General features: G+C 42.5%; 2 long non-coding RNA genes across 2 annotated transcripts; one reads left to right on the top strand and one right to left on the bottom strand.

The window, feature by feature from the left end:
- Positions 1-964: 964 nt before the first annotated feature.
- On the bottom strand, positions 965-1,386 carry LOC142290080 (uncharacterized). The gene is made up of 3 exons (XR_012750213.1): positions 1,317-1,386; positions 1,143-1,225; positions 965-1,068 (listed from the first exon to the last, which is right to left on the bottom strand). It is a non-coding gene; the product is annotated as an uncharacterized LOC142290080 (long non-coding RNA).
- A 10,440-nt stretch (positions 1,387-11,826) lies between these two features.
- On the top strand, positions 11,827-12,245 carry LOC142290079 (uncharacterized). The gene is made up of 3 exons (XR_012750212.1): positions 11,827-11,896; positions 11,988-12,070; positions 12,145-12,245. It is a non-coding gene; the product is annotated as an uncharacterized LOC142290079 (long non-coding RNA).
- The last annotated feature ends 8,635 nt before the right edge of the window (positions 12,246-20,880 follow it).

The raw sequence follows: 20,880 nt of genomic DNA, 5'->3' as shown, positions 1-20,880 counted from the left end.
ATAAATGATATCTGAACCACTAAAAATGTTGTATAGAGTAGTAGTTATCCAAAACACCACTATTAGATCTACTCTTAAAAATCGTTTATTATTATTAGTTAAAACAGAACAAACATATTGTTCTTCTCATAAATAGGCATAGAAAACATAAAACAAAAAATCAGGTGCAAGTGCAGGTGTCAGACAAACAGTGCCCTCACCTAGGGACAGCCCCAGACCATGTGGCTAGGTGAGTTAGGGGTATAGATTCGTCACTGTCAGAATGATACTGCTTAGTATGTGCTGTGACTCTCCCTCATAAGTTAGCTTACTTCACTTAAATGAGCCTAAGTTAGCATAGTCAGACTCGCCGTCCTTGCTCATCTCTAGCGGGGGTTACCACCACCAAATAAACGTGATTGACATGTAGTACAAATATATACAGAACCATAGACAACAGAGACAATAGGCGTTAGGTGTCCAGGGTTCTACTGTTACATAGATTTCCCTAGTTTGACAATACTGGAAGGTTAGATTAGAGTCTAGGATGCCACTTAGCTTGTGGATCTCCTAGCTCTCCCGACGCGTTTCACCCCCCTAACGCTGTATAGGGGATCATCAGGGGAAAAATGGAGGAATCACTCCTTGGAAAGAATGACACCTGCAGATAAATGATGCAAAAATAAGTAAATGGGTATTAATATAAATATTCTTTAGACTGCAATCTTTATGAGGTCATAGCCCTCAAGATAACTTACAAGGTAGTAGATCCCTGTGATAGAGTACTTGTATTCTTAAAAGATGCCAGGGAGACTATCTCCAAACCAAATAGTGGTTGCAACTTCCCATCGGATAGTGCCTGTATGTCAAAGAATGCAATGAGTATCCACTGTGTGATGCATAATGTATCATAACTCATACTCATGCTAGAGTTGGGAAGGGTCTTGTCGGCATAAGGCTATCTATCTTTTACCTTGACTCTCCGGGGATGAAAGTACAGGTATAGCGGATTTGTCTATTGTAGCCAGGAAGTTAGATCCATTCCTGATGTTCAGGTTGTCACTGAGTTTCTAGGTCAAAATATAGGTCCTGTGAACAGATATAGGATAAGTATGAACCTATATTTCATCTATCAGATTCTACATGAACTGGGTAGCAAATACCTTTTGTCGGCCAGTCAGACAAAATGATCTATAGGATTTGGAGAATACAGCTCCTCCAGATGTGGCTGATCACTGATTTTTTCCTATAGGAAAGGTATACTACATTACTGGATGTTCTCATAAATCTCACCCACACAGCTCTGTGAGAAGCAAAAAAATGGCAGGGCATTTTACCTGTAGGGAACAGTTCATATATGGATGTGGACAAACGGGTGCAAAGGTCCCTAGTCGCCTGCGTTTGGACCGTGTGTAAGGTATATTCTTATCTCCTGTAACCAATTTTTACATCATACAATTAGGCTCTCTGAATAATGCTCAATACATGCATAAATTAAGATACAGTGGTACAAGTGCTAGGTCTACCTGTAAGGAGGCAAAAAAGGTCTGTCATGGGATTATGGCTACCTGTAGACCCCGAGTATATATACCCTGTAACAGAAAAAATGATAATAATAATATATCGTATTCTTGGAATCCAGTGATACAGGTATAAGGGGCACAGTGCATACTCCAGTACATATTATGTATGTCATATAGATAAATTCACATCATAGTGCTCAGTACATGCATTGATGACAGTAGAGGGCCTTATATACTGATATATATGGAGTAGTTCTTTTAAAGAAGGTAACTGAAGAAAGCCCATGTGATAGCTAATAGATTCCAGGTATGTATTCCCTGTAGACACAGCAGAGGTTCCGCATTCATGTGTGGTATTTACCTCACAAGTCCCATAGACATTGCCAAACAGGGAGCATGAGAAATGAATTGCATAATGGGCCTGAACACTGGGTTTGGAGTTATTTTGTAGTTATATAGGGTCCTGTCCCATACAAACTAGGGACAGGATTATTATCTATACTCATAAAGCCCTGAAAATTTGTATGAAAATGAATCTTATGCAGGCAGATCACTTATCATCCTATGGGCTCAACCAGCAAGGACTGTCAGTCCCGAGTGGAAACACTCTATGTACGCTGGGAGCCCATGGTCCAATAGATGCCAGGGAGGATGCAAGGGGAGGATGTCCGAGAGACCACCACGTCTGATTGTTCCTGTCCGATTCCCCACTCCCGGATAAGGTATTTAAACCTTTTCCGGGCAGGATAAAAAGTCCCGCCCGCCAACCGGAAGTGCCCCGTTGGCAGGAAGTTACGCATCGCTATGTGCCGAGGCATCGTCGGCCGGAAGTGATGTATCCCTGTGTGTCACATGCATAGCAGGTCAGGTGACTGGCCGGGGGCGGTGCTGAGGGATGTACTAGATCGTATATGTAAACAGCATCGCAATAACCTACATATTCATAGGTTAAGTGACCTGCCGGTGGCTTTACTGGGGTGTATGATATGGTGTGCACACGGTACGCATTGCGATACATATATCGCTATGCGTCATATACTATGCAAGTCAGGTGACTTGCCAGGGGCGGTACTAGAGGATGTTCTGGATCCCAACCAGTGGAGCGCATAGCATTCTACGTCTGGGCGGGGTCATGTCATATAGGGGCGGAGATCATGATTATGGAGCGCATAATTGCATTCCATACCGTTCCATAAGCACTAGTATCACGGAATATATGTACAGTATTACTTGATGGATCAGACGCACCTGATTGGCACATAGGTATCGTGCATAATGGGATGCAAACAGGGCCAATGCGTATTGGAGCATTAAGTACTGGATAGACACAAGATAATTACTATTGCTTTCCCTGGGTCCGGGATAAATCATATAAGGGAATTGTCCCATAGTTGTTGCAGTCTAATATTAATGTTGCTAGTATATGGTATGCAATGACCATACGCGGGGTATAAACGTAAAAACAAGTCCTATCCTGTCAGTTAGGGGTAGCTGTGGCCAGAATCACTATATGAAGCTATGAAAGCTGATCATTTCATTGAGACCATTTGGGGAGACTGTGTCCAGCAGGAAGGTCCATCTAGCTTCTCGCTGCAGGATTTTTCTATCCCAGTCTCCCTTGCGTGAGGGTTTGGGGATAACCTCAATGACCTGAAAGGATATACTCCTCAGGTCTCCCCCATGGACGAGGTTAACATGCCTGGCTATGGCTGTATCTCTTTTGTGTATGATGTCGCCTATGTGTTCCCCAATTCTTACTCGTAGCTGTCTCTTGGTTTTACCCACGTATCCACGTGAGCAGGAGCAGGTGCACAGGTATACCACACCTTCTGTTCTACAATTCCCAAAGTCCCTGATTTTAAATGCTCTCTTGGTTTTTTGATTATAGAAGGTCTTACTTTGATTGATGTGGGGACAGTAGGTGCATCTCCCGCATCTAAAAGTTCCTATGGGTTTCCTGTCTAGCCATGTCCCTGTACCCCTTGGCGGTGTGAAATGACTGTGAGTGAGAAAGTCCCTAATGGATCTCCCTCTCCTATACGTGACATTGGCATTGACAGAGATTGAGTCGCATATATCTGGGTCGGCCTTCAAAATAGGCCAATGTCTTCTAAGTATTTCCATTGTCCTCATGCTCTGATCATCATAAGTTGCGATAAGCCTAATGATGTCGTTCTTATTCTCGTTCTTTTTGGAAACCAGTAGGTCTTTCCTATTCCTCTCTTTGGCATGCCGATATGATTGTTCCACAATAGGGTCCGGATAGCCCCTACTGTGGAACCTTCCCTTCATATCGACCGCCTGTAATTCGAATTCTCTCAGGGATGAGCAATTACGCCTAAGGCGCAGGAATTGCCCTTTCGGGATGCCTTTCTTCAATGGTGTGGGATGATGACTCTCCCATCTGAGAAGACTGTTGGTAGCTGTGGGTTTCCTAAAAGAAAGGCATCCCGAAAGGGCAATTCCTGCGCCTTAGGCGTAATTGCTCATCCCTGAGAGAATTCGAATTACAGGCGGTCGATATGAAGGGAAGGTTCCACAGTAGGGGCTATCCGGACCCTATTGTGGAACAATCATATCGGCATGCCAAAGAGAGGAATAGGAAAGACCTACTGGTTTCCAAAAAGAACGAGAATAAGAACGACATCATTAGGTTTATCGCAACTTATGATGATCAGAGCATGAGGACAATGGAAATACTTAGAAGACATTGGCCTATTTTGAAGGCCGACCCAGATATATGCGACTCAATCTCTGTCAATGCCAATGTCACGTATAGGAGAGGGAGATCCATTAGGGACTTTCTCACTCACAGTCATTTCACACCGCCAAGGGGTACAGGGACATGGCTATACAGGAAACCCATAGGAACTTTTAGATGCGGGAGATGCACCTACTGTCCCCACATCAATCAAAGTAAGACCTTCTATAATCAAAAAACCAAGAGAGCATTTAAAATCAGGGACTTTGGGAATTGTAGAACAGAAGGTGTGGTATACCTGTGCACCTGCTCCTGCTCACGTGGATACGTGGGTAAAACCAAGAGACAGCTACGAGTAAGAATTGGGGAACACATAGGCGACATCATACACAAAAGAGATACAGCCATAGCCAGGCATGTTAACCTCGTCCATGGGGGAGACCTGAGGAGTATATCCTTTCAGGTCATTGAGGTTATCCCCAAACCCTCACGCAAGGGAGACTGGGATAGAAAAATCCTGCAGCGAGAAGCTAGATGGACCTTCCTGCTGGACACAGTCTCCCCAAATGGTCTCAATGAAATGATCAGCTTTCATAGCTTCATATAGTGATTCTGGCCACAGCTACCCCTAACTGACAGGATAGGACTTGTTTTTACGTTTATACCCCGCGTATGGTCATTGCATACCATATACTGGCAACATTAATATTAGACTGCAACAACTATGGGACAATTCCCTTATATGGGAACCTATATAACAAGAATAAACAGCATAAAAACAACCTCCACTCAAAAATATTATGTATTGCAAAGTGTGCACAGTACCAACATTCCAAGCTGTACTATTGAAAAAATGAGATTTTTGGCAAAAAATTGCAATTTTTCGAGCCACCCCGCCAACGTCACGGCAAATCTCCTGGGGCAGTCCTAACACTAAAATATTTTTATTTAAAGTGTGCCATGTGGCCTCACATATGCAAAAATAGGACTGCACAGCACGTACCTTGTGCTTTTCAGTCACCGTCTCCATGACTGATTCATGGTTGTGGGCGGGACAGGCCCGAGCACATGCTGCTTAGAATAAATAGCCAGTGGACGGGGCTGGATGGCAAGTGTGAACAGCCACCAACCGCCAAAAATCAGGACAGATGGAAAAATAAACATGAGGTGCACTGCAAGATGAGAACCAACTGGGAACCTATATAACAAGAATAAACAGCATAAAAACAACCTCCACTCAAAAATATTATGTATTGCAAAGTGTGCACAGTACCAACATTCCAAGCTGTACTATTGAAAAAATGAGATTTTTGGCAAAAAATTGCAATTTTTCGAGCCACCCCGCCAACGTCACGGCAAATCTCCTGGGGCAGTCCTAACACTAAAATATTTTTATTTAAAGTGTGCCATGTGGCCTCACATATGCAAAAATAGGACTGCACAGCACGTACCTTGTGCTTTTCAGTCACCGTCTCCATGACTGATTCATGGTTGTGGGCGGGACAGGCCCGAGCACATGCTGCTTAGAATAAATAGCCAGTGGACGGGGCTGGATGGCAAGTGTGAACAGCCACCAACCGCCAAAAATCAGGACAGATGGAAAAATAAACATGAGGTGCACTGCAAGATGAGAACCAACTGGGAACCTATATAACAAGAATAAACAGCATAAAAACAACCTCCACTCAAAAATATTATGTATTGCAAAGTGTGCACAGTACCAACATTCCAAGCTGTACTATTGAAAAAATGAGATTTTTGGCAAAAAATTGCAATTTTTCGAGCCACCCCGCCAACGTCACGGCAAATCTCCTGGGGCAGTCCTAACACTAAAATATTTTTATTTAAAGTGTGCCATGTGGCCTCACATATGCAAAAATAGGACTGCACAGCACGTACCTTGTGCTTTTCAGTCACCGTCTCCATGACTGATTCATGGTTGTGGGCGGGACAGGCCCGAGCACATGCTGCTTAGAATAAATAGCCAGTGGACGATTTTTGCCAAAAATCTCATTTTTTCAATAGTACAGCTTGGAATGTTGGTACTGTGCACACTTTGCAATACATAATATTTTTGAGTGGAGGTTGTTTTTATGCTGTTTATTCTTGTTATATAGGTTCCCAGTTGGTTCTCATCTTGCAGTGCACCTCATGTTTATTTTTCCATCTGTCCTGATTTTTGGCGGTTGGTGGCTGTTCACACTTGCCATCCAACCCCGTCCACTGGCTATTTATTCTAAGCAGCATGTGCTCGGGCCTGTCCCGCCCACAACCATGAATCAGTCATGGAGACGGTGACTGAAAAGCACAAGGTACGTGCTGTGCAGTCCTATTTTTGCATATGTGAGGCCACATGGCACACTTTAAATAAAAATATTTTAGTGTTAGGACTGCCCCAGGAGATTTGCCGTGACGTTGGCGGGGTGGCTCGAAAAATTGCAATTTTTTGCCAAAAATCTCATTTTTTCAATAGTACAGCTTGGAATGTTGGTACTGTGCACACTTTGCAATACATAATATTTTTGAGTGGAGGTTGTTTTTATGCTGTTTATTCTTGTTATATAGGTTCCCAGTTGGTTCTCATCTTGCAGTGCACCTCATGTTTATTTTTCCATCTGTCCTGATTTTTGGCGGTTGGTGGCTGTTCACACTTGCCATCCAGCCCCGTCCACTGGCTATTTATTCTAAGCAGCATGTGCTCGGGCCTGTCCCGCCCACAACCATGAATCAGTCATGGAGACGGTGACTGAAAAGCACAAGGTACGTGCTGTGCAGTCCTATTTTTGCATATGTGAGGCCACATGGCACACTTTAAATAAAAATATTTTAGTGTTAGGACTGCCCCAGGAGATTTGCCGTGACGTTGGCGGGGTGGCTCGAAAAATTGCAATTTTTTGCCAAAAATCTCATTTTTTCAATAGTACAGCTTGGAATGTTGGTACTGTGCACACTTTGCAATACATAATATTTTTGAGTGGAGGTTGTTTTTATGCTGTTTATTCTTGTTATATAGGTTCCCAGTTGGTTCTCATCTTGCAGTGCACCTCATGTTTATTTTTCCATCTGTCCTGATTTTTGGCGGTTGGTGGCTGTTCACACTTGCCATCCAGCCCCGTCCACTGGCTATTTATTCTAAGCAGCATGTGCTCGGGCCTGTCCCGCCCACAACCATGAATCAGTCATGGAGACGGTGACTGAAAAGCACAAGGTACGTGCTGTGCAGTCCTATTTTTGCATATGTGAGGCCACATGGCACACTTTAAATAAAAATATTTTAGTGTTAGGACTGCCCCAGGAGATTTGCCGTGACGTTGGCGGGGTGGCTCGAAAAATTGCAATTTTTTGCCAAAAATCTCATTTTTTCAATAGTACAGCTTGGAATGTTGGTACTGTGCACACTTTGCAATACATAATATTTTTGAGTGGAGGTTGTTTTTATGCTGTTTATTCTTGTTATATAGGTTCCCAGTTGGTTCTCATCTTGCAGTGCACCTCATGTTTATTTTTCCATCTGTCCTGATTTTTGGCGGTTGGTGGCTGTTCACACTTGCCATCCAGCCCCGTCCACTGGCTATTTATTCTAAGCAGCATGTGCTCGGGCCTGTCCCGCCCACAACCATGAATCAGTCATGGAGACGGTGACTGAAAAGCACAAGGTACGTGCTGTGCAGTCCTATTTTTGCATATGTGAGGCCACATGGCACACTTTAAATAAAAATATTTTAGTGTTAGGACTGCCCCAGGAGATTTGCCGTGACGTTGGCGGGGTGGCTCGAAAAATTGCAATTTTTTGCCAAAAATCTCATTTTTTCAATAGTACAGCTTGGAATGTTGGTACTGTGCACACTTTGCAATACATAATATTTTTGAGTGGAGGTTGTTTTTATGCTGTTTATTCTTGTTATATAGGTTCCCAGTTGGTTCTCATCTTGCAGTGCACCTCATGTTTATTTTTCCATCTGTCCTGATTTTTGGCGGTTGGTGGCTGTTCACACTTGCCATCCAGCCCCGTCCACTGGCTATTTATTCTAAGCAGCATGTGCTCGGGCCTGTCCCGCCCACAACCATGAATCAGTCATGGAGACGGTGACTGAAAAGCACAAGGTACGTGCTGTGCAGTCCTATTTTTGCATATGTGAGGCCACATGGCACACTTTAAATAAAAATATTTTAGTGTTAGGACTGCCCCAGGAGATTTGCCGTGACGTTGGCGGGGTGGCTCGAAAAATTGCAATTTTTTGCCAAAAATCTCATTTTTTCAATAGTACAGCTTGGAATGTTGGTACTGTGCACACTTTGCAATACATAATATTTTTGAGTGGAGGTTGTTTTTATGCTGTTTATTCTTGTTATATAGGTTCCCAGTTGGTTCTCATCTTGCAGTGCACCTCATGTTTATTTTTCCATCTGTCCTGATTTTTGGCGGTTGGTGGCTGTTCACACTTGCCATCCAGCCCCGTCCACTGGCTATTTATTCTAAGCAGCATGTGCTCGGGCCTGTCCCGCCCACAACCATGAATCAGTCATGGAGACGGTGACTGAAAAGCACAAGGTACGTGCTGTGCAGTCCTATTTTTGCATATGTGAGGCCACATGGCACACTTTAAATAAAAATATTTTAGTGTTAGGACTGCCCCAGGAGATTTGCCGTGACGTTGGCGGGGTGGCTCGAAAAATTGCAATTTTTTGCCAAAAATCTCATTTTTTCAATAGTACAGCTTGGAATGTTGGTACTGTGCACACTTTGCAATACATAATATTTTTGAGTGGAGGTTGTTTTTATGCTGTTTATTCTTGTTATATAGGTTCCCAGTTGGTTCTCATCTTGCAGTGCACCTCATGTTTATTTTTCCATCTGTCCTGATTTTTGGCGGTTGGTGGCTGTTCACACTTGCCATCCAGCCCCGTCCACTGGCTATTTATTCTAAGCAGCATGTGCTCGGGCCTGTCCCGCCCACAACCATGAATCAGTCATGGAGACGGTGACTGAAAAGCACAAGGTACGTGCTGTGCAGTCCTATTTTTGCATATGTGAGGCCACATGGCACACTTTAAATAAAAATATTTTAGTGTTAGGACTGCCCCAGGAGATTTGCCGTGACGTTGGCGGGGTGGCTCGAAAAATTGCAATTTTTTGCCAAAAATCTCATTTTTTCAATAGTACAGCTTGGAATGTTGGTACTGTGCACACTTTGCAATACATAATATTTTTGAGTGGAGGTTGTTTTTATGCTGTTTATTCTTGTTATATAGGTTCCCAGTTGGTTCTCATCTTGCAGTGCACCTCATGTTTATTTTTCCATCTGTCCTGATTTTTGGCGGTTGGTGGCTGTTCACACTTGCCATCCAGCCCCGTCCACTGGCTATTTATTCTAAGCAGCATGTGCTCGGGCCTGTCCCGCCCACAACCATGAATCAGTCATGGAGACGGTGACTGAAAAGCACAAGGTACGTGCTGTGCAGTCCTATTTTTGCATATGTGAGGCCACATGGCACACTTTAAATAAAAATATTTTAGTGTTAGGACTGCCCCAGGAGATTTGCCGTGACGTTGGCGGGGTGGCTCGAAAAATTGCAATTTTTTGCCAAAAATCTCATTTTTTCAATAGTACAGCTTGGAATGTTGGTACTGTGCACACTTTGCAATACATAATATTTTTGAGTGGAGGTTGTTTTTATGCTGTTTATTCTTGTTATATAGGTTCCCAGTTGGTTCTCATCTTGCAGTGCACCTCATGTTTATTTTTCCATCTGTCCTGATTTTTGGCGGTTGGTGGCTGTTCACACTTGCCATCCAGCCCCGTCCACTGGCTATTTATTCTAAGCAGCATGTGCTCGGGCCTGTCCCGCCCACAACCATGAATCAGTCATGGAGACGGTGACTGAAAAGCACAAGGTACGTGCTGTGCAGTCCTATTTTTGCATATGTGAGGCCACATGGCACACTTTAAATAAAAATATTTTAGTGTTAGGACTGCCCCAGGAGATTTGCCGTGACGTTGGCGGGGTGGCTCGAAAAATTGCAATTTTTTGCCAAAAATCTCATTTTTTCAATAGTACAGCTTGGAATGTTGGTACTGTGCACACTTTGCAATACATAATATTTTTGAGTGGAGGTTGTTTTTAATTCCCTTATATGATTTATCCCGGACCCAGGGAAAGCAATAGTAATTATCTTGTGTCTATCCAGTACTTAATGCTCCAATACGCATTGGCCCTGTTTGCATCCCATTATGCACGATACCTATGTGCCAATCAGGTGCGTCTGATCCATCAAGTAATACTGTACATATATTCCGTGATACTAGTGCTTATGGAACGGTATGGAATGCAATTATGCGCTCCATAATCATGATCTCCGCCCCTATATGACATGACCCCGCCCAGACGTAGAATGCTATGCGCTCCACTGGTTGGGATCCAGAACATCCTCTAGTACCGCCCCTGGCAAGTCACCTGACTTGCATAGTATATGACGCATAGCGATATATGTATCGCAATGCGTACCGTGTGCACACCATATCATACACCCCAGTAAAGCCACCGGCAGGTCACTTAACCTATGAATATGTAGGTTATTGCGATGCTGTTTACATATACGATCTAGTACATCCCTCAGCACCGCCCCCGGCCAGTCACCTGACCTGCTATGCATGTGACACACAGGGATACATCACTTCCGGCCGACGATGCCTCGGCACATAGCGATGCGTAACTTCCGGCCAACGGGGCACTTCCGGTTGGCGGGCGGGACTTTTTATCCTGCCCGGAAAAGGTTTAAATACCTTATCCGGGAGTGGGGAATCGGACAGGAACAATCAGACGTGGTGGTCTCTCGGACATCCTCCCCTTGCATCCTCCCTGGCATCTATTGGACCATGGGCTCCCAGCGTACATAGAGTGTTTCCACTCGGGACTGACAGTCCTTGCTGGTTGAGCCCATAGGATGATAAGTGATCTGCCTGCATAAGATTCATTTTCATACAAATTTTCAGGGCTTTATGAGTATAGATAATAATCCTGTCCCTAGTTTGTATGGGACAGGACCCTATATAACTACAAAATAACTCCAAACCCAGTGTTCAGGCCCATTATGCAATTCATTTCTCATGCTCCCTGTTTGGCAATGTCTATGGGACTTGTGAGGTAAATACCACACATGAATGCGGTACCTCTGCTGTGTCTACAGGGAATACATACCTGGAATCTATTAGCTATCACATGGGCTTTCTTCAGTTACCTTCTTTAAAAGAACTACTCCATATATATCAGTATATAAGGCCCTCTACTGTCATCAATGCATGTACTGAGCACTATGATGTGAATTTATCTATATGACATACATAATATGTACTGGAGTATGCACTGTGCCCCTTATACCTGTATCACTGGATTCCAAGAATACGATATATTATTATTATCATTTTTTCTGTTACAGGGTATATATACTCGGGGTCTACAGGTAGCCATAATCCCATGACAGACCTTTTTTGCCTCCTTACAGGTAGACCTAGCACTTGTACCACTGTATCTTAATTTATGCATGTATTGAGCCTTATTCAGAGAGCCTAATTGTATGATGTAAAAATTGGTTACAGGAGATAAGAATATACCTTACACATGGTCCAAACGCAGGCGACTAGGGACCTTTGCACCCGTTTGTCCACATCCATATATGAACTGTTCCCTACAGGTAAAATGCCCTGCCATTTTTTTGCTTCTCACAGAGCTGTGTGGGTGAGATTTATGAGAACATCCAGTAATGTAGTATACCTTTCCTATAGGAAAAAATCAGTGATCAGCCACATCTGGAGGAGCTGTATTCTCCAAATCCTATAGATCATTTTGTCTGACTGGCCGACAAAAGGTATTTGCTACCCAGTTCATGTAGAATCTGATAGATGAAATATAGGTTCATACTTATCCTATATCTGTTCACAGGACCTATATTTTGACCTAGAAACTCAGTGACAACCTGAACATCAGGAATGGATCTAACTTCCTGGCTACAATAGACAAATCCGCTATACCTGTACTTTCATCCCCGGAGAGTCAAAGTAAAAGATAGATAGCCTTATGCCGACAAGACCCTTCCCAACTCTAGCATGAGTATGAGTTATGATACATTATGCATCACACAGTGGATACTCATTGCATTCTTTGACATACAGGCACTATCCGATGGGAAGTTGCAACCACTATTTGGTTTGGAGATAGTCTCCCTGGCATCTTTTAAGAATACAAGTACTCTATCACAGGGATCTACTACCTTGTAAGTTATCTTGAGGGCTATGACCTCATAAAGATTGCAGTCTAAAGAATATTTATATTAATACCCATTTACTTATTTTTGCATCATTTATCTGCAGGTGTCATTCTTTCCAAGGAGTGATTCCTCCATTTTTCCCCTGATGATCCCCTATACAGCGTTAGGGGGGTGAAACGCGTCGGGAGAGCTAGGAGATCCACAAGCTAAGTGGCATCCTAGACTCTAATCTAACCTTCCAGTATTGTCAAACTAGGGAAATCTATGTAACAGTAGAACCCTGGACACCTAACGCCTATTGTCTCTGTTGTCTATGGTTCTGTATATATTTGTACTACATGTCAATCACGTTTATTTGGTGGTGGTAACCCCCGCTAGAGATGAGCAAGGACGGCGAGTCTGACTATGCTAACTTAGGCTCATTTAAGTGAAGTAAGCTAACTTATGAGGGAGAGTCACAGCACATACTAAGCAGTATCATTCTGACAGTGACGAATCTATACCCCTAACTCACCTAGCCACATGGTCTGGGGCTGTCCCTAGGTGAGGGCACTGTTTGTCTGACACCTGCACTTGCACCTGATTTTTTGTTTTATGTTTTCTATGCCTATTTATGAGAAGAACAATATGTTTGTTCTGTTTTAACTAATAATAATAAACGATTTTTAAGAGTAGATCTAATAGTGGTGTTTTGGATAACTACTACTCTATACAACATTTTTAGTGGTTCAGATACAATCGCACTATTTTGCAATTTTTCTGCACTTGGAATTTTTTTCCCACTTCCAGTACACTATATGGTAAAAGCTATGGTTTCATTTAAAAGTACAACTTGTCCCACCTAAAACAAGACCTCATATGGCAAGATTGATGGATAATAAATAAAAAAGTTATGGCTCTCAGAAGAAGGGGAGCAAAAAAAAAATGAAAACGGAAAATTGCCCAGAGGTTAAAGGGTTACACTGTCACTGTGTGAAAACACACAGTGACAGTTCTGTGCCAACAGCAGTCACTGATAGCTTCCCAACATGGGGAGAGGTCGGAGGACCCTTTTCAGCGGTCCCCTCACTCATATTGCCATAATCAGTCAAGTACTGTGACTGACTGATCACTGCATGATCGTACAGGAGGTGGTGAAATATCAGCACTTTCCGCATGATCACTGTAGGATCTTGCCACAGCTGACAGCCAAGCTCCTGCATTAACAGCCAGAGAGAGAGAGAGACAGCACTACCCCTGACTGATTAACCATCCGGATACTGCAATTAATAGGGATCGTGAAATTTAGAAGGTTGTGGGAAGGAGGCTTCCTCTCTGACTTCCATTTGCACCTCTGTGAGGAAATCACAGGCAGTCAATGGTTGTAATGGCACCCAAAGGTCAAACAATTACCTCCTGGTGTGCCAGGTATGGTGTCCTGTTAGACCAGATTACAGTGACAGGCCTTCTTTCAGTGTAAACTGACAGCTCTCATGTATTGCATTACGTGAGATCATTGATCAGAAGAATAAAAATTGCACATATTTGTTATTGCTGTGTCCAGAAAGACATTATCTATAAAACTTATGCACTATTTAACCCCTTCATGACCGGGTGATTTTTCGTTTTCTGTTTTTGTTTTTTGCTCACTGTCTACTTAGAGCCATAACTTTTATATTTTTTCACCAATCTTGCCATATAAGGGCTTGTTTTTTGCGAGATGAGTTGTATTTTTAAATGAAACTATGAGTTTTACAATATAATGCACTGGAAAATGTTAAAAATTTCAAGTGCGGAAAAATTGAAAAAAAAATATGATTGCACTATTTTTGGGGGTATTTTTTTCACCGTATTCACTACATGGTAAATTTGATGTGTCAGTATGATGCCTCAGGTTGGTATGAGTTTGTAGATACCAAACATGTTTTGGTTTACTTCTATCTAAAGCCCGCTTTACACGCTGCAATGTATCTCACAATGTGTCAGCGTGCTCACGTCGTAAGTGACGCACATCCGGCATTGTAAGGTACATTGCAGTGTGTGACAGGTACGTGCGATTGCGATTGAACGTTAAAACGTTCATTGCATACACATCGTACCTTTCTCTAGAATTGAAAAAAAACAAGGAGAAAATTGTAGAAAAAATACCCTGACTATAAATAAATAAATTGCAAGTGCTTAATAAACAGGGTACTTAGTATATACATTTTTGCAAAAAGGTAAGAAGCTGTCTCACCTCGTCACGGTGTACCCATCTGAGACAGTCCCTAACCTACTAAAGTTAAAAACATATTCTGTACCTGGCTAGTGTCATGTCAAAACTTCAATATGGATGGTAAAGTGGTTAGCTGGGTCCCAGATTAAATACACAGCAAAAAGTGAGAAGCAGGTAATTGTTCAGCCTCAGTATCAGGAGGGTTGCACCCCCAACTTGCATTAAAGCAAGATAACAGACAAAAAAACAAAAAACTGAGCTGTGACAAATGTTCAATAAACATGCAACATTACAAGCATGTGAATTGCAGCCTCAAGACTAGAAAAAAACCAAGGAGAAAATTGTAGAAAAAATACCCTGACTATAAATAAATAAATTGCAAGTGCTTAATAAACAGGGTACTTAGTATATACATTTTTTGCAAAAAGGTAAGAAGCTGTCTCACCTCGTCACGGTGTACCCATCTGAGACAGTCCCTAACCTACTAAAGTTAAAAACATATTCTGTACCTGACTAGTGTCATGTCAAAACTTCAATATGGATGGTAAAGTGGTTAGCTGGGTCCCAGATTAAATACACAGCAAAAAGTGAGAAGCAGGTAATTGTTCAGCCTCAGTATCAGGAGGGCTGTCTGTTATCTTGCTTTAATGCAAGTTGGGGGTGCAGCCCTCCTGATACTGAGGCTGAACAATTACCTGCTTCTCACTTTTTGCTGTGTATTTAATCTGGGACCCAGCTAACCACTTTACCATCCATATTGAAGTTTTGACATGACACTAGTCAGGTACAGAATATGTTTTTAACTTTAGTAGGTTAGGGACTGTCTCAGATGGGTACACCGTGACGAGGTGAGACAGCTTCTTACCTTTTTGCAAAAAATGTATATACTAAGTACCCTGTTTATTAAGCACTTGCAATTTATTTATTTATAGTCAGGGTATTTTTTCTACAATTTTCTCCTTGGTTTTTTTCTAGTCTTGAGGCTGCAATTCACATGCTTGTAATGTTGCATGTTTATTGAACATTTGTCACAGCTCAATTTTTTGTTTTTTTGTCTGTTATCTTGCTTTAATGCAAGTTGGGGGTGCAGCCCTCCTGATACTGAGGCTGAACAATTACCTGCTTCTCACTTTTTGCTGTGTATTTAATCTGGGACCCAGCTAACCACTTTACCATCCATATTGAAGTTTTGACATGACACTAGCCAGGTACAGAATATGTTTTTAACTTTAGTAGGTTAGGGACTGTCTCAGATGGGTACACCGTGACGAGGTGAGACAGCTTCTTACCTTTTTGCAAAAATGTATATACTAAGTACCCTGTTTATTAAGCACTTGCAATTTATTTATTTATAGTCAGGGTATTTTTTCTACAATTTTCTCCTTGGTTTTTTCTAGTCTTGAGGCTGCAAATCACATGCTTGTAATGTTGCATGTTTATTGAACATTTGTCACAGCTCAGTTTTTTGTTTTTTTTTGTCTGTTATCTTGCTTTAATGCAAGTTGTGGGTGCAGCCCTCCTGATACTGAGGCTGAACAATTACCTGCTTCTCACTTTTTGCTGTGTATTTAATCTGGGACCCAGCTAACCACTTTACTATCCATATTGAAGTTTTGACATGACACTAGTCAGGTACAGAATATGTTTTTAACTTTAGTAGGTTAGGGACTGTCTCAGATGGGTACACCGTGACGAGGTGAGACAGCTTCTTACCTTTTTGCAAAAATGTATATATTAAGTACCCTGTTTATTAAGCACTTGCAATTTATTTATTTATAGTCAGGGTATTTTTTCTACAATTTTCTCCTTGTTTTTTTTCTAGTCTTGAGGCTGCAATTCACATGCTTGTAATGTTGCATGTTTATTGAACATTTGTCACAGCTCAGTTTTTTGTTTTTTTTGTCTGTTATCTTGCTTTAATGCAAGTTGGGGGTGTAGCCCTCCTGATACTGAGGCTGAACAATTACCTGCTTCTCACTTTTTGCTGTGTATTTAATCTGGGACCCAGCTAACCACTTTACCATCCATATTGAAGTTTTGACATGACACTAGTCAGGTACAGAATATGTTTTTAACTTTAGTAGGTTAGGGACTGTCTCAGATGGGTACACCGTGACGAGGTGAGACAGCTTCTTACCTTTTTGCAAAAATGTATATACTAAGTACCCTGTTTGTTAAGCACTTGCAATTTATTTATTTATAGTCAGGGTATTTTTTCTACAATTTTCTCCTTGGTTTTTTTCTAGTCTTGAGGCTGCAATTCACATGCTTGTAATGTTGCATGTTTATTGAACATTTGTCACAGCTCAGTTTTTTGTTTTTCTTTCTCTAGAATTGCACGTCAGATTGTTCATCGTACCCGGGGTAGCACACATCGCAGTGTGTGACAACCCCGGGAACGATGAACGAATCTTACCTACGTCCTGCAGCTCCCGGCCCACCATGTGGAAGGAAGGAGGTTTGCGGGATGTTTACATCCAGCTCAGCTCCGCCCCTCTGCTTCTATTGGCTGGCTGCCGCGTGACGTCGATGTGACGCCGAACGTCCCTCCCACTCCAGGAAGCGGACGTTCGCTGCCCACATCGAGGTCGTATGGACGGGTAAGTACGTGTGATGGGGGTTACTCGTATGTGCGGCACATTCAACAAATTGAACGTGCCACACATACGATGGGGGCGTTGCAAATCGCATACCATATCGTATGCGAAATTGCAACAGGTAAATCAGGCTTAAGGGGTGAAAAAAAAAATCAAAAAGTTTGTTCAAAAAAAGTGGCGCACTTTTTTGTGCCATTTTCCGTGACCTGTAGTTTTCTCATTTTTCAGGGTATGGGGCTCAGTGATAGATTATTTTTTGCATCTTGAGTTGATGCTTTTAACGTTACCATCCTTGTACAGATGTGCCATTTTAACGCTTGTTATTGCATTTTGCGCAAAATTTGCTATGACCAAAATTTTGGTTTTTGGAAATGTTTTGCTGCTACACTGTTTAACGATCAGGTTAATAGATTTTATAATTTAATATGGCAATAGTAAATGTGTGTATTTTTTTTTTTAAATTATTGTTTAATTTTCAATGGGGCGAATGGGGGATGATTAGAACTTTTAGGCTATGTCCGCACTTTGCATCGTCGTAGTTGCAGTTTTAAACGCATCCTCTGGCAGAAATTGCTTTTGACAAAGTTGCTTTTGAGCACAGAAATGCGATAAATACGCATGCGTTTTTACCGCGTTTTAGCTTTTCCATTGCGTTTAGACAGATGCGTTTTGAACATAAAGACTAGAGTTGAGCGCGGTTCGTGGTTCTCCAGTTCGCGGTTCGAGTGATTTTGGGGGCTGTTCTAGATCGAACTAGAACTCGAGCTTTTTGCTAAAGCTCGATAGTTCTAGTTACGTTTGAGAACGGTTCTAGCAGCAAAAAGCCAAGCTAATTACTAGCTGGCTTTCCACTGTAATAGTGTAAGTCCCTCTGTGACTCACACTATTATGAAATTTCAGCGTATAGTGTGCGGGAACAGCGCGTTCAGATTACTGCTGCTGGGATAATGGCGATCGACATTTTTGTTTTTTCTGTTCTTCCTTCCCTCCCTAATCACGCGTGTAGTGGGGCGGGCCAGCATGTCAGCCAATCCCAGACACACACACAGCTAAGTGGACTTTTAGCCAGAGAAGCAACGGCATGTGTGATAGGATGTCCATGTCACATGTCCCTGCATTATAAATACGGGGATCTGCCCGTCTGGACGCCATTATCTGCCTTCTGCGTCTGGGTGTCAGTAACCGCAGGTGCAGCTCCTGTCTCCGATACTGTTGTGTACGCTCTACACACAGCGCTATACAGAATAGGGATGAAAGTTTCTTTCAGCCCTTCTAAGGGCTAATTACAGCAGGCTCAGAGCCATAGGTGACAGTCAGGTCTGTGAAAAGAGTTTTTAACAGCTACGGATAAGAGCGTCTGTGTAGCTAGGTCAGGGAGTTCCTTGCTGCATTTCCCCATTAGGAGGGATAGAAAGTGAGGCTTCCTTTCCTCTACACTGACCCACAACCCGGCCACTGTACCCTCCTGCCCTTTGCACACTCAAGCTCATTGTTAGTAAGCCATTATACTAGCAAACACTGAGGAAACTTAGTGGCATCCTAAAAGTGGCTGTTGGACTTCCATTAGTGTCCCACTAGTGCAAATCTATTTGCAGCACCTCTGCATTGCACACTCAAGCTCATTGTTACAAAGCCATTAGAATACCAAACACTGAGGAAACTTAGTGGCATCCTAAAATTGGCTGTTGGACTGCCAATAGTGTCCCACTAGTGCAAATCTATTTGCAGCACCTCTGCATTGCACACTCAAGCTCATTGTTACAAAGCCATTAGAATACCAAACACTGAGGAAACTTAGTGGCATCCTAAAAGTGGCTGTTTGACTTCATTAGTGTCCCACTGGTGCAAATCTATTTGCAGCACCTCTGCATTGCACACTGAACCTCATTGTTACAAAGCCATTAGAATACCAAACACTGAGGAAACTTAGTGGCATCCTAAAATTGGCTGTTGGACTTCATTAGTGTCCCACTGGTGCAAAGAAATTTGCAGCACCTTTGCGTTGCATACTCAAGCTCATTGTTACAAAGCCATTAGAATACCAAACACTGAGGAAACTTAGTGGCATCCTAAAAGTGGCTGTTGGACTTCATTAGTGTCCCACTAGTGCAAAGATTTTTGCAGCACCTCTGCATTGCACACTCAAGCTCATTGTTACAAAGCCATTATAATACCAAACACTGAGGAAACTTAGTGGCATCCTAGAAGTAGCTGTTGGACTTCATTAGTGTCCCACTGGTGCAAATCTATTTGCAGCACCTCTGCATTGCACACTGAACCTCATTGTTACAAAGCCATTATAATACCAAACACTGAGGAAACTTAGTGGCATCCTAAAAGTGGCTGTTGGACTTCATTAGTGTCCCACTAGTGCAAAGATATTTGCAGCACCCCTGCGACCGCTGGACGCCATACCTGGAATCCCCCATACGGACCTCTCTAAGATACCGGTTGCTGTGGATCCGTGTGGTTACCCCTTGCCCCACTGTGGGTTCTGGAGTAGAAGTACCCCCTCTTTTATTACTGGAGGCTGCATAAGTGGGTATATTGCCAATAATACGTGATTGACTGTCCTAAACGTATTCAGTCCTTTGAATGAACCTGAGGTTTCCCTGGTGTGAGTATTTTGACTCTCTTGGAGGCTATACATACGAGTACATTCCTCAGCCACTGTTTTGAGTGATGTATGATATGGCCCAGTGTGGATATCTATAACCACTCTAGTGTCCAGTAGTACCCTAACTCCATTGAGTTGTGAGTAACATAGGAATTACCATTCAGAAAGGATAAACTAGCTGAATAGGCAGCACGTTTTTCTCCCTATGTACTATTGAAGTGGCAAATCAGCGATTGCTGATCTGTCCAAAGATAAGAAATTCTCTCAAGAAATTGTTGAAAAGCCCCTGATATTGACAAGGGCGAAACGCGTTGGGCATTTCTTGAATTGAGTTTTATAAGAAATGTTATTTACCTTTCTATTGGGCATTTCTTGCTTCTCATAAGAAATGTGACTCACCTATCTACCCTTCTTACTGAGCACATAGACTTATGAACATCTGACGACTTCCCTAGGCCCCGTATCCCTACTCATCTGAGTGGTGATACAGACAAATTAGCCACTGCGGACTGAGCACCTCTTCTGAGGAAACTTAGTGGCATCCTAAAAGTGGCTGTTGGACTTCATTAGTGTCCCACTGGTGCAAATCTATTTGCAGCACCTCTGCTTTGCACACTCAAACTCATTTTTACTAAGCTATTATACTAGCAAACTGTGCTGCCATTTTAAGGGCCATAGTTTCATTGTCCGGGATATTATTGTTGTTTATTCTGCTGTCAATAAAGGTAGATTACCCCTGCAATCTACACCACCTCTCAATTTTTACTACCACATTTTATGTGGACATTCTTGTCGCTAGCAAAATGAGTGGCAAAATGACAGATGCTGGTCGAAAGGGAAACAGGTGTGTTGGAAAAGGAAAAAACGGTTGTGTCCGTGGGGAAGGTGGCAAAGCTCCATTAACATCTGCTGAAGATAGGCCATCTTCCAGCAAAAGTAAGATGTCTACTACTTTCCGTGGACAATCGGATGTGCTCCCTTTTTTACAAACACGAACAACTGG

Source organism: Anomaloglossus baeobatrachus, chromosome 2 (genome assembly GCF_048569485.1).
Source record: "Anomaloglossus baeobatrachus isolate aAnoBae1 chromosome 2, aAnoBae1.hap1, whole genome shotgun sequence".
NCBI classification, from domain to species: Eukaryota; Metazoa; Chordata; class Amphibia; order Anura; family Aromobatidae; genus Anomaloglossus; species Anomaloglossus baeobatrachus.
This window is presented reverse-complemented; position numbering and strand designations above follow the sequence as displayed.